We start from the raw sequence: 14,125 nt of genomic DNA, 5'->3' as shown, positions 1-14,125 counted from the left end.
ACGTCTTGACCCACAGGCAACAGGAAGCAAACTGAGTCATTGGGTATGACTTGAGCATATAGGAGACCTCAAAGCCTGCCACCACAGTGACACACTTCTTCCAACAAGGCCATATCTACTCCAACAAAGCCACACCTCCTAATAGTGCAACTCCCTATGAGCTTATTGGGGTCAATTACATTCAGACTACCACAGCCATATACCAACTAGTTAATTATCTTCTAACAGCTCAGAAGAGAGCCTTGTATCAGAACAGTTCCTTCCTTCCTATGTTAGACCTGGGCTCTGCTCCATACACATTTTATGTATTGTAATGTTTTTCTGCTTTTAAGCTAAAAATCATTAGCTTCTAGATTGTGTCTGGCTTAGGACTTACAAGGAAATGACACATGAAGAAAAGGGCACATGGTTTTTTCTTAAAATGCCTGAGACATCCCCATTCCTAGAGCTAAGCAGCAGAGACGTTGTAGACCCTGTAGGATGACGCATACTGCAGCAGTGACCTTGTTTTCACTTCAGACTCTGCCTAACCATCAGTCCTCCACAGGGAGCAAATCCTTCCATTTCACCAAGCAACTGGGAGTCATGATTCCATTCTTCCCTCACATCTGTGTTGAGTCCACGAACCTCTTGTGCTATTTGTATCCAAAGCACACCTGAAATATTCTCTTGTTACTCTTATCATCCATGATGTCTGGCACTGCCTACCACCATTTCTTACCTGGATTAATATTAACAGACTATGCACTTTTTCTTTCCGCCTCTCTATAATCCCTGAGATACCGAGAAGTCCAGTGTGATGTTTCTAAAACACAGATCCAATAACATTACTCCCTTTACCCTCATTAAACCCTCCAGTGGCTCTCTTGATCTCTAAGACCTCATGTCGACTTCCCTCTTCCTGTCCTTGTCATTGTTCTTCAAAACAACCCAGCCTTCTTGACCCTCCTCCTAAACCTCAAACATCCCTCCTTCCCATGCTTTTGTCTTCTCATTCTTTTGTATAGAAGGAACTACCCCCCCCAAGTTGATGTGGCTGCCTATATCTTACCATTTAAATCTCAGCTAAGAGACTGGGGAGATGCCTCAAAGGATAAAATGCCCGCTGCACGGCCAAAAAGTCCTGAGTTCAGATCCCCAGCACTCATGTAAAAGCTCGGTACAGCGGCATATTTATTTCTCTAAATTCATTGCTGGGGAGATAGAGATGAGTGGATCCATAGAGCTCACTGGTCAGCCAGCCTAGCCAAATCAATGAACTCCAGAGTCAATGAGAGACCCCTTCAATAACATAACAACATAACATAACATAACATAACATAACAAGGCGTGGCAACTGTTGAAGTCACTCAGAAGTTAAGAGCCCACACTGCTTTTTTCAGAGTACCTGACTTCAGTTCTCAGTACCTACATCAGGTAAGTCACAACTGCTTACATCTCCAGTTTCAGGGGATCTGATGCCTTTGCCCTTCCTGGGCACTTCCATGCCCATGTTCACACACAAACACACACACATACATAGAATATTAAAATTACAAAAGATTTATTAAAAGGTGGAAAGTGGTTGATGAAGACACCCAGCATTGACTTTTGGCACCTGCACCCACAAACACACACATGCACCCACTTGCACCCACACTTCCGACACAAACACAAACATAGGTCATATCCACACAAATAAAATCAAATCTCTACTCACACACTACACTGAGCACACTGGCTCTCAGGCTCCACTCCACCCATCTTACTAAGCACTCTTCTCTCTGCATATGGCCATCAGAAATACCTTGTTTGCATATGCATCTGTTACATATTGTCTTCTCAATAAAAATATAAAGTATATCGCATCAAGAATCCTGTCTATATGGCTCATTCCTTTCTCTCTAGTCTGTAAGATGATTGTTTTCCATCAAATATTTTTAATTGGCCCTTTCCATTGTACACAAGATAGTTTATCCTGTCTTACCAAAGGCTTGTCCAATCTTACATCTATGTTCAGTGTGTAACAATGTTAGAATGCTTGTGCTAGAGAATGCTCTCAGGTTTTTTTTTCTCTTTGTAGCTTTGAAGCCAGTTCTGGAACTCACTCTGTAGACCAGGCTGGCCTTGAACTCACAGAGATTCGCCTGCCTCTGCCTCCCAAGTGATGGGATTAATTACTTCTGAGAAAAATTTTCAAGGCATATCTGAGACAACATGAATCATCTACTCAAGTAAAAGCTGTAGAAATGAATAATGCAGAAATGGGAGAAAACAAAATGAAAATCCAAATCCAAGTCTTTTCCAGAATAAGCGAATCCTTGGTATGCAGGGCCATCAAGGTGGAGCACTAAGCATCTGAACAATTGTCAAAACCAAAGCTTACAGTGTAAAATCAGAGAGTTGCTATCATGCTCTCCACTCTTAGCAAACTATCTTGTCAGCCAATGTGAAGTTTCAAGGACGATGATTTCAGAGAGCAGAATTAGTGATCCTGGGGACACTGAGCTAGATGTTGGGCTAATCTCTCCAAGGCTCACGATTATCATCTGAAAATGAGACAGACGTAGGTATTTGCCCATCTCTGTGCAAGAAGAGGCAGAGGAGAGACAGTGGACTGAGTGTCTCTACAAGGATTTTAAGATGTACAAATCTACATGAATGCTCACCAGTGAGTCTCTGCTGTTATGAGAAAGATAACTTATGAAGGTGAGAGGAAAAAACCGTGTATCAATCACACACGAAGAACATTCCCCAAGCGCTGACCGTTTAAAGAGAGAAGGGGGAATACACTACAGCTTTGCAGAAGGGTGGTATCCAGGAAAGCCTGATCTAGGCTGGTTTTGCAGGGATGATAAAACTTCAGACAAAGAGCTATACAAGAGGAACCATCAGACAGCATACATAAAAGAGCAAGGGCAATTTGACAGGAGGTCAGAAGTCAGAGAAAGAAGAAAGTGAAGCAGAAACAGGTGCAGGGAAACACCAGGCAGGTTTTTTGGGCTGAAGGACAAAAGTTTAGCATGTAACTCGAGAGGACCTGAATTAACCATCTGTGTGGAGGAGGGCTTAAACCTCAGATGAAGGGACTATGTGTAGGTTGAATGCAGGCACGGGCATGACCCACAGGATGCGTGGGGCCACTGAAAAGCTTAATGTTTCTGCCTCAGCCAGAAACAGTCCCTGCACAGCCTGGAGGTCAAATCACATTGGAAAACTGTGTTTGGACTCTAACCAGTCCTATTTTCGGAGGTGGGTGACCAGAAGAGAGAGACAAATGAAAGCCATGGTGTAGGCAAGGAGGAACTGAAGAGACTGGTTGTGTATATATAATCTAGAGAAGCCAAGAAATGTGACTTTTTTTTTCTGCTTGTGAGTATCTCAGTTGACTTTAAGAGATTTAAAGAAAAATTAAGCATAGGAAGCTAAATCAGGAGACATCTGAAAAGTTTATGGGGAAGCCTGCATACCCAAAAGCCAACAGCCTAGTTAAGTTTGCCCCAAGTTATGAGTACATTACTTGGTTTCCAAGTGCTTTCTTAAGACATGTAAAACAAAGATCCATTCGGAATAGAAAGTCTTGGAAACATTTACAGACTACCATGCAGCAGAGGCACACAAAAATGTCTAATGACCTAACTCCAATGTCTATGCACGTCATCAAAACAGATGAGCTTGCCTCGTCTGGACTTAGCTAAAAGGATACAAAGCAGAGAGGAAGAAATGGGGGAGTGTTTCCATCATGCAAACTGGATAAAATAACAGATGTTAGACACACACTGGGGTTCAGTTTCCCAAGTGCTCTCACCCCTGTCACAGCTAGCCAGACCCACTGAAAGCATAGCTTAAAGGAAGATGGATGGGAAGGCTGGTTGAGTGGTTAACAGGATTCTAGTTTTGTAGAGGGTTCGAGCTATTACATCAGGAGCAGGGATGGTTCATCTTATGGCAAAAATTTGACAAATCTTATGTTAAGCAAAATAAAAAAAAGCTTTGCTTATTGCATGATTTCTCTGCATTGTTAATATGGCAAGGGTTCCATAGGTCAGTAAGGTCTTTGCACAAAGAAAACTTTTTCTTTCTTTCTTTCTTTCTTTCTTTCTTTCTGTCTGTCTGTCTTCTTTCTTCTCTTTTTCCTTTCTTTCTTTCTTTCCTTCTGTCTGTCTTCTTTCGTCTCTTTTTCCTTTCTTTCTTACTTTCTTTCTTTCTTTCTTTCAACAGTGTGAGCCTTCTCCTCACAACATTTACCATTTCCACTTGCAATCCTTTAGGGGGAGCAGGAATTGTCACATATTACCTTAAAAAGTTCTGGAGAAACCACCTGTGGTAACACAAGTCTTCAAGTCCAGCACTTGGAAGGCAGAGACAGAAGAACTCACTATCTGTGAATTCCAGGTCAACCTAGGTTATACAAGAGCCTGTCAAAAAAAAGCAAAACAAAACAAAAAACTCAAACAAAACAAAACAGCTTCCCAGACAGCCTGGCTCTGGGTTTAACAGTCCCAGTAAAGACCATGAGAATACTCAGCTCTTACTCTAGGGGTAGAGCTAGTATCCCAAAATCCATCTTTAGGCATTAATAAAACATCTACTGTTTATCAACTGTGGTTGCTATAGGGAGTGAAACTACTGTCAATTTCCCCAGAAATTTTCAAGGTACCCAGAAAATAAAGCTTGTATCCATAAAAAGATGCCCACGCAACTCTCTTGATAGCTAAACATCACCAAAAGCAGGTGGGTGTGGACCATGAGGGCCTCTAAAGTTGCCAAAGTTTAAGTTGCTGTGAGGGCTGGAAAAGTATTTTCTAGTGGGGTAGAGTCTTATTCCAGGAAAGATGGGCAGGACCAAGTGAGGCATTTTAGCAGTAGGCAAAGCTCAGTCTGTAGCTAGAAGTTCATAAGCAGTGATAGTAACACCAGAAAGCAGAGGGGCAAAGTCAGAGACAACGAGCTCATCTGCCAGACACAGGACCGCCTCCACCTTGCCACACAAAGTAGAAAGAAGCTAATGTATGAACAGAAAACGATTGGGCTTACAATATGACAACATGACTGGGCAGGTGTGGTAGTTTGAGTAGGAGAAGGCCCAAGAGGCTCATTTGAATGCTTAGTCACCAAGGAGAGGCACTATTTGAAAGGATTAAGAGGAGGTATGGCCTTGTGGGAGAAAGTATGTCACTGGGGGTAGGCTGTGAGGTTTTCAAAAGCCCAAGCCAGGGCCAATAGCACTCTCTCTTCCTGCTGCCTACAGATCCAGCTGTAGGACTCTTAGCACCATGTCTTCCTGCACACACACACAAATAAGTAATTGCAATAAAACATTTTTAAAAAAAGAAAGAAACCACTGGTTGATTAATAAAGCACTGCTGGCCAATAGGGAGGCAAGATAGGTGTTGAAGAGGATTCTGGGAAATGTAGTCAAGAGTAGGAGTTGCCATGTGATCTCCCAGGAGGAAAGAACCTGTCAGGAGGGTGTCCTGGGAAAGATAAGTCCATATAGAAATATATATTAGTAGTCATGGGTTAATACTTCAGACAGAACTAGCCAATGAGAATCCCTGGACATTGGCTAACAGCATTGTAACAAAAAGAAAAAAAAATGAAAGAAACCATTGTCATCATTGATGTCACAGCCCCAGATGGGAGCTGCCAGATAATCACAGCCTCTCCTTTCATGAAAAATAATTTATTTTTATGACAAGCATTCAGAGTTGGCCTGTAAAATATACAGGCTCTGTAGCCACAAAAAAATTATTCTTTTAATGCATTTTTTTCTAAACATACTGACTTTTTTCCTCCTTGTTGTCTCCCAAAGAGTATAGTAGGGGCATCTTTGAACACAATATATACATTGTATTAGGAATTGTAATTGACCTAGAGAGACCTGAAAGGATATTCGAGCTTGAGGGTGGGTCACATGCAAATAGTCCCTCTGATGTAGAAGACTTCAGCATCTGTGAATACTGGTATCCATGGAGTCCCAGGGAACAAAGGTCACATACACCAAGGGATAATTGTGTTCGGTTTCAGACAAACTCAGGAGGGATGCAGAGGGATGGTTGTTTTTCTTCCTCTTAATAAATCATCCTCCTCCTAGTAGAGGGAGAAGCTTGATGGACTGTTCTTAGTCTCTGCCAGTGGAGTCGAGAGATAGAAGACACAGATATGCTCTAATAAAAGGCTCAAATTCTCCTTGGTCAGCTCTATACACTAAATAAGCATTCTAAAAATAACATAATAAATTTATGTAGCAAGGAGAGACAAGCTGTGGACTGCAAAGTAAGGTAAACATTTCTTCACTCACTTTGGAGGTTACCTTGGATTTCAACCAAGCAAAAAAAGCCATCCACACATCCCTGAGTGTTACAAGAATCCCTCCTTGAGGAGACATAAACATCTACCCACTCCTTATAAGGCCTCAACAACAAACAACAGTAGGATTCTACCAGAGTTCAACGTGGGGAAGCAGTTCATTTATTGGGCTCACTTACAGAGCAAAGGAGAGGTGATACCTACAGGAGTATAGGTGACCTCGAAGCAGCCACACTGTTAAGGCTTCAACCAATAGTAATAATGTCTTCCCTATATATAGTCTCATAGATGGAGTTCCTCTTCAGTTAGCATCAAGTTACTATCTATTATAGTGTCTCCCAGGAGTCCAAGATACGGGCACGTACAGCAAAACTGAGTAGAGATGGCTGGGAGGAGCAGCTGGAATCTTGGATGAGAGTTCACTGACAACCCCTTGTTCTTTCTTGCATGCGGAAATGTCAACGGGTAGTAAACTGAGTGGTTATGGACTCCCTGCAAGCAGGCACAGTTAATCTGATGAAAATGGCAGCTGTTGGCTCAGAGAACCACATTCTATAAAACTTTTGGGGAATGACACTCAGAATGAAATAATAAAGACTTCTTCCTAAGGCAAAACACCCAAGAGCCAACTTCGTGTGCACTGATTAATCGTGGAGAGAAAAGCAGAAGTGCCGGGAGTGTGCCCACCTCCAGAGGCCTTCTTCATCCATGCCACAGTGCGCATGCTCTGCCTGGACCCCACAGGCTTTCAGTGTGTGACTTCAAAATTCAGAGCATGGGGATAGAGGAGCAGGAAAGGAAGCCTGGGTTCTCCTTTATTCCTTTCCTTCTGTGTCCTGCCTCTCATGGTTGACCTGCCCTCTATCAGTGTGATACAGGACCATGACATAGTCACTTCACTCCACACAGTGCACTGTGTTTCAAACGTTCTCCAAGACACTGATGGAAGAGGGAGTCCTGATGTCTATGCTACCAAGATAAAATCATGGTCTTCTGCTAAAGCCAGGAGGTGAGAGAAGATGGGGACGACCAGACTCTTATTTTATTTCACTTGTGGAATGAGTGCTTCTAACGGACATGCAGGAATCAAAGAGGAAGCTGACTTCCAAGGAAAAGATGCCAAACGCTTCCCTTCTCCATTTCTCAAAGGCATGCACCTAGTGACAAACAATCCTTCTGGGTCTAAACTGGGAAGACCTCTCACAAAAACTGATTCTTTTCTCTTTCAAAACCGAGGGTTCTTGAGAAGCATGATGTTGCACATCTTAAATTCCAGCTCTGGGGGCCCAAGTAGGCAGAACTCTGTTGGTTAGAAGCTAGCCTGGTCTACATGGCAAGTTGCCAGGGCTGCCTCAAAAAGAGGGTGCTCTCTATGGCTCCAATTTTCTTGGTCTGAACTTAAGTTTCAAAAAACTTACCCCTGTACCAGAGACTTAAGGGAAACCTAGGGCCTGGGACCCCTTTCTCCCAGGAAAAGAGTGATTAAAGCATCTTACAGCTAAATTTGCTTATGTCCTAACCTTTGCCTCATGACTTTCTATGAATTGTAAAACAGCCACAGGCAGAGTGGGGAGAAAACTGCACATACATACAAATGCATAATACACTTATACATTTGAGCCAAACCATGAGTAAATCTATCTTCCTTTACCAATTTCTACTGTTTATGAAACACAGGGAAACTGTGATTATAAGTTAATGGAGCTCAGCGTCCTGTAAGAGAAGGGTCTTCGTGCCAAACCTGTCAGTCCTGTAAGTTCCTAGATCAAGTCTACAGGTTGCACGTCCTTTATCCAAGAAGCCTGGCCTCACAACTATGCCGGAGGCTTATTGTTTAGTTTTAGAACAGTTACATACACATGTGTCATATACATGCTTCACATGTTGCCTAAAGTTAAAATTGTATGTAATGTTTTAAAGGACCACATGCTAAAGCAGCACCACATGGTGAGGAACATTCCAGTTGTGGCATCCCATCAGTGAGTGCACAGCAATCTTCAGAACTGGAGCATGTCAAATTCCAGATTGTTGAGGCAGGAGATGCTCAACCTGTATTTACAAAAGTTCCTTTAAAATAAAAAAAAAATTGGTTTTTTTTTTTACCCCTATGACCATCCCTAAGTGTTGCACATCACCTCCCATGAAAACACTAACCCTCTGTGGCTGGAAACGTTTCTCCTCTGCAAATTATGTTTGAGATCGGAAGGTCTGCACTCCCTTTATACTCTAGCTAACCTAAGGCTTGGGGAATTGTTACATTGGCAGGTCTGGTTAGCAATCAAAAAACAACAAAGCACTGGAACAGCCAAGAAAGTTAAACATCAGACATTCCAAAACTATTTTCCATGCTTCTCTGCAGAACTCCTGAAAAACTTCTTTCCATGGAGTACTAGTTAAAACCCACTGCTGGGCTGGCATCTAGATCTTCCTCCATATATATGTGGCCAGCTTCCACAGCCACGGAGCCTGGCCTGCTGTTCTGGCAAACCCCAGGGCTGGCATTGTGAATGGGGGCAATTGGGTATGGAGTCGTAGGTAAAAGTGAAGTTCAACTAGATTAGATCGTAAGACAAATGTGCTGCTTTCCAAACGCAGTTGCCTTCGGCTGTTGTCTTTGGAAAAGCAAGCAAGAAAATCAAACACAGCTCTAAATAACGCAATCAGTCCAGCCCCGCCCCTGTGACAGTAGGGTGACAACATCCAATCAATCCTGCAGCTCCTGGCTCTCCCCTGAAAGCTCATTTCTAGAAAAATACCAGCCAGCAAGAGGTCTCCACTGGGCAGTCCCCCAGACCTACCTCTCTGAACATTCATGTCACAGACTAGAAGAAAGAGAAATTCACCTTGAACTGCAACAAACTGACATCTTGATGTGGTGTCAATTGCCTGGTCACTGGTGAAGAATCAATCCAGGCTACCCTGTGTTTAGCAGCTGAGGAGGCAGGCTGGGGAATACTAGGTAGTTACCACACATGGCATCCCCACTATGATGAATCAAGAGCAGAAACATTCACTGGGTTAGAAATGGCAAACCAGAGGAGAAAGCCATCTGCTTATTATCATTTCAAAAGCTGACCAGGGTTTGAGCCAGAAACATAGGAAGCGGGGTGGGAACACTGGGAGACATGTCCTTCCCTTGGGAGCTTAACAGAGAAAAATAACTACGCCTCGCTGAAGGCACAACACAGCACGGGAGGGCCAGGGTGACAGGAGTATGTTTGCTCTTCCCAAAGCCTCGGAAACATCTTTGAGATTAGCCAGTGGAAGAACTCAGATGAAAGATGAGCAGGCCTACAGTGGCCTTGGGGAACTATAAGGAAGCCTGCTATATGTGGAATGTTAGCCAAACACCAGCACACGTGGTCTAGGGCCAAGCAGGAGATCCCAAACCCCAGGTCCAGGCACCTCTCTAAGCAGTCACCTCGCTTGAAGGTGGATTAGGAGGGTGTATGATCTGGAAGCTACTAAAAGCCAGCCTCCTCTGGGAGAGTCTAAGTACACAGTGAGCAAAGAGAGACAATGAACAAAAGGAAAACAGAGCCTGGAGGGCTGCCAAGCAGCCATCAGTCATCCTGGATCATGATGGACAGAGTGACTCTGGGGCTTACTCTAGGTACAGGGACACTTCACATTGATGATTCTCTCTATATTTGTAAAGCCAGCTGGGAAACTTGAGTGGAGGGAGTCATCTTAATTATGGACAATTTCCAGAGAGGGAAAAGAAGAATGGCTTCCAGTTTATCACTTCTCTCCCTGAATTATCTGTGTTTACATCTCCATCCAACTCAGAAGTCTGGAGCAGGGACAGTAAATCCTGCTCCAGTTGGGTAGTATTTGAGGTCAAGATCAGGTCCAGAAAGACTAAGGTTCCTCTACTAATAGTGTCATGCTACACAGTCACATGGTGACAGAGGATGCTTATGTGGTCAGATAGACCTAGCTTTGAGATTAAACTCTTAGCACTTGGGTAACCTCTTGGAGTCCTACTTTGCTCGCATCTAAATGAGCCACCATTGGCATGACGTCTCAGCATAGCAAGCATCAGGTACTCTACTTGCACACAGATTTCCTGTTATCTCTTCCAAGGCAAAGGACCAGGCATAGAAAGAGATTTCCACATGCGCTGATAACTGAATGGTATGGTTTTTGTCCTTCCTCTTTCATTTATAGCTTATGATTTTACTATAAGATACTAGAGTAGGGGCTGGAAGGATGACTCCACAGTTAAGAAACTAGAAGAGTATAAACATGAGCCAAATACCATCATGGTTGTTTGCAGCTCTGTCTTGTGACCAAATTATTTCATAACAAGATTTGGAAATATAGGTACCAATACACAATGTAAATAATAATATGAGCTATTTGTTGGGAGAAAAGGCACATGAATAGAATCCACAGGGTTATAGTCACATGGACAATCTTCTTTAGCAAGAGAGGGAGAGTCACACAGAGGAAGTAACAGCTGTATGTTGTATCCTGAGCCCTGGGATCAGTGAGGTTAGGAGCTCTCCATGGAAACAGAAGAGTCGGTACACATATCCTGACCCAGCAAGGACATGGCATTCTTTAAAACTCTGGGGGAAGATGGAAGAGGAGGGGCAAGGGGGAAATAAATAGGGCTGAGAACAACTTCAAGGTGAAGTTCCTGTGGTAGGCAGTCACATAGCACCAAAGGCTTGATAATAATCTTCTCAATGCATATTCATCAATGCTTGCTATGTGCTCCTTCAGGCACCAAATGTTTGAATTTAATAAAGGCTAATGAAAAGCCATTGAAGAGTTTCAAGTGATGAAGAAGCTTATAGTATGATCTATTTACATTTTTAAAATATTATTCTCGATGCCAGTGGCCAAAGTGGAGTTGAGAGGGCCAAATAGGACACTCTCACTGTAGTTCAGGAATGAGAAAAGGCAACTAGACCTCTTGTGAGCTTCAGGAATAGGAAAAGTAGATAAACTGAGGGGATGTATGGAGGTTTTGCTGATGTCATGGGGGGTACTGTACTAGCTGTGTGAAGCAACACAGGATGTTGCATGAATAATTCTGCTTTAAGATATGGACTCCGAGCTAATCAAAGCCTGAGAAAATACCTCCAGAGAGGAAGAGAAGACTAAGTGCTACTTGAATACATACGTTTTTAGATATTTGTCAAGGAGTGAAATAGAAAGACCCAAATGTGTATGAGCCCAAAGCTCCCAAAAAAAGACACAGCATAATAACGTGGGAGTGATTCTGAATGTTCATGATATTTAAAGATGATGCTGGGTGCAATTATGCAGAAACTATAGGAAAAGAAAACAAGCTAATATGTTAAGTTCTCTCTTGTATCCTCATTCTCTTAATGACCCTAAAATCCCACATGGCAGTGATTATCACATAAACCTGATTTTTGCCAACAAGTGTGTGTCGTTAATAGATACTTGATTTTGTGTGACCTGCCTATGTCCAGCTCATCTCTGTATTTCCATTAATATAGTATCATTTAAAATTAATTTTAAGTGTTCTTTCTGGTTAAAACATAGGGAAACATTACCGTTTATATTTCAGAGTGTATCATCTATCTTTAAAAATTACAAGAAGAATTGATTCATCTTTTTTTTGTATGTGCCATAATTTTGTTTCCTTTTTTTTTGAAACAGGATTTCTCTGATCTCTCTGTAGCTTGAGGCTGTCCTGGAACTCACTCTGTTGAACAGGCTGGCCTCAAACTCACAGAGATCTGCCTGTCTCTGCCTCTGCCTCCCGAGTTCTGGGACTAAAGGTATGTACCACCACTACTCAGCTGCCATAATTTTCTGTCTAGTAGAAATTACTAGACCTTTTTAAAAATTTGACCTTTGGTACATTATTCAGAAAGTTCTTTCTCATTACTAAGATTTTAGGACAAAATATAGCCAACCTGAAGCTTATTACATTGTATGTGATGGTATTTACTGTTTTGTGTGTATATAGGGGGCATATGTGTACCACAGTGTATTGTGAAAGTCAGAGAATAACTTTAAAGAGTAGGGTCTCACCACCCACCTGGTGTTGAAGTAGAATCTCTCTTGTTATTTCTGCTATTGCACAATGTTCCAGGCTAACTGGCCCTGCGGTTTCCAGGTGATTCTCCTATCTCTGTCTCCTATCTTGTTATAGGAGTTCTGGGATTACAGATGTGTGCCACACTGGCCAGATTTTTATGTGTGGTCTGGGGATCAAACTCAGGCCAGCAAGCTTGAGCAATAAAGCATGCTACCTGCCAAGCCATAATGCCAGCCCACAGAATGGTAATATTTTTAATAAAACTAAAAATAACCTAAGGGTAGATCAATAATTGGCTGTTAAGATATGTGACTTTACAGCTCAGAATGGTTTTCAGCCATTAAAAATGATATGATCCTATTTGCTGACATTGAACTGTAACTATTATGTATTTAGTAAAAAAGAAAAAAGTAATGGAAAATATAAGTACAGGATGATTCCCTTTTGGCCAAGTGTTTTCCATTAACAACCTACATTTTTTTCCTGTTTCTATAAAAGAGTCAAGTTTGACTATTATCTTTCTATGTTAGGTATTTAAGAAATGAATTAGTTAAATTTCACTCACACTAAGTGCCATTTATGGCTTTTGTAAAATGCATACTGATGCTAAAGATAACTGATGTTTATTTAGTACACACTACGTGCTGGACCCTGCCACATTCATACATCAGTTGGAAAAAGCAGAGAACTAGCAAGAAATATTTCCATGAACACGTAATGAAGTTATCATTGCCTTTCACCTAATTGAGAAGTCAGAAAGCTGGCTGCTGGCTGTCTCTCCTATAGCTGTTATAGTTCTTTTCCTGGGCGCCACAGGGCCCAGAACTTTCCTGTCTTTCATGACCAGGGGCAAATGGGAAGCAATTCAGTATTAACTCTGACAGCTGCCCACCTGTCTTTTTGCTATATTTTCATATCTCTGCTCAGCAGAACCAGCAAGCTACCTGCAGCCTCGGATTCTGTTACTCATAAACTTCCTTTACTCCTTTCCCACTCTTTCTGCCCCAAGTTCTCATCTAGAAATGCCATCTCCTTCAACAACAAGAAGTCTTATATCCTTTTGGCAGTGGTATCAACTAGGAATTATGGGGAAGGCAAAAGGAGTCAACTAATTTTTCTCTGAAGCATTGATAGCTGACAGGTTTTTTTTTTGGTTGGTTTTTGTTTGTTTTGTTTTGTTTTAATCTTTCTGGAGTTGAATCAAAACTAATGGAAATTTGGGTTAAGATGGGAAGGTAAATCAGATGAAATGACTTTTGTGCATAGTGTTAATAATATAGCCAACTGAAATGAAGAAATTCCTGAGGTCAGTCCTGCTCTGCCAACTGGTCTACCTAGAGGTGGGTGTGGGGACCAAGGGTACTGGAGGAGGAGGTCATCATCATTCATGGTGCTTTGATTTCCACGGTCCATACCCTCAAAACTCACACATGTTCTGCTTCTTCAAGACCCCTTTCTCCATGTCCATAGCCACAACGGAGGTTGGGCAATACTTGAGGAATAGGTTTCTGAAAATGCTTCTCCACAGGAAGTCCAAGACAAAATACAGCACAAGGCAGCCCTAAACCATTTCACTCACTTGTATTTTACATCAACCTCACATTTCCTGTCTCCAAAGAGTCTCACCAGATCCTAAGTTGGCCAGGACTTGAGAAAACTGAGAAACCACACTGTCTTGGTCCAAAGAAATAGACACACAGGGCTTACATTTTTCTCTTCCATTAGCATTCAAGTATTTTAATGAATACCAGATTTTACTATTTGTTCCTAGGGGAGGGTATTTGAGTTTTCTGTGGCTCATTTTATTTT

At 42.1% G+C, this 14,125-nt stretch overlaps 1 long non-coding RNA gene across 1 annotated transcript in view; it reads right to left on the bottom strand.

Moving 5' to 3' along the window:
* Window positions 1-534: 534 nt before the first annotated feature.
* Window positions 535-14,125, bottom strand: part of LOC110340957 — a 40,574-nt gene continuing 26,983 nt past the window's right edge. Inside the window, exon 4 of the long non-coding RNA XR_002382807.2 lies at window positions 535-4,397. This is a non-coding gene — a long non-coding RNA (uncharacterized LOC110340957). The remainder of the gene's footprint in view (window positions 4,398-14,125) is intronic.

Source organism: Mesocricetus auratus, unplaced genomic scaffold (genome assembly GCF_017639785.1).
Source record: "Mesocricetus auratus isolate SY011 unplaced genomic scaffold, BCM_Maur_2.0 Super-Scaffold_100010, whole genome shotgun sequence".
NCBI classification, from domain to species: Eukaryota; Metazoa; Chordata; class Mammalia; order Rodentia; family Cricetidae; genus Mesocricetus; species Mesocricetus auratus.
Note: the sequence above shows the minus strand (reverse complement) of the source record. Positions and strands in the feature narration are given on the sequence as shown.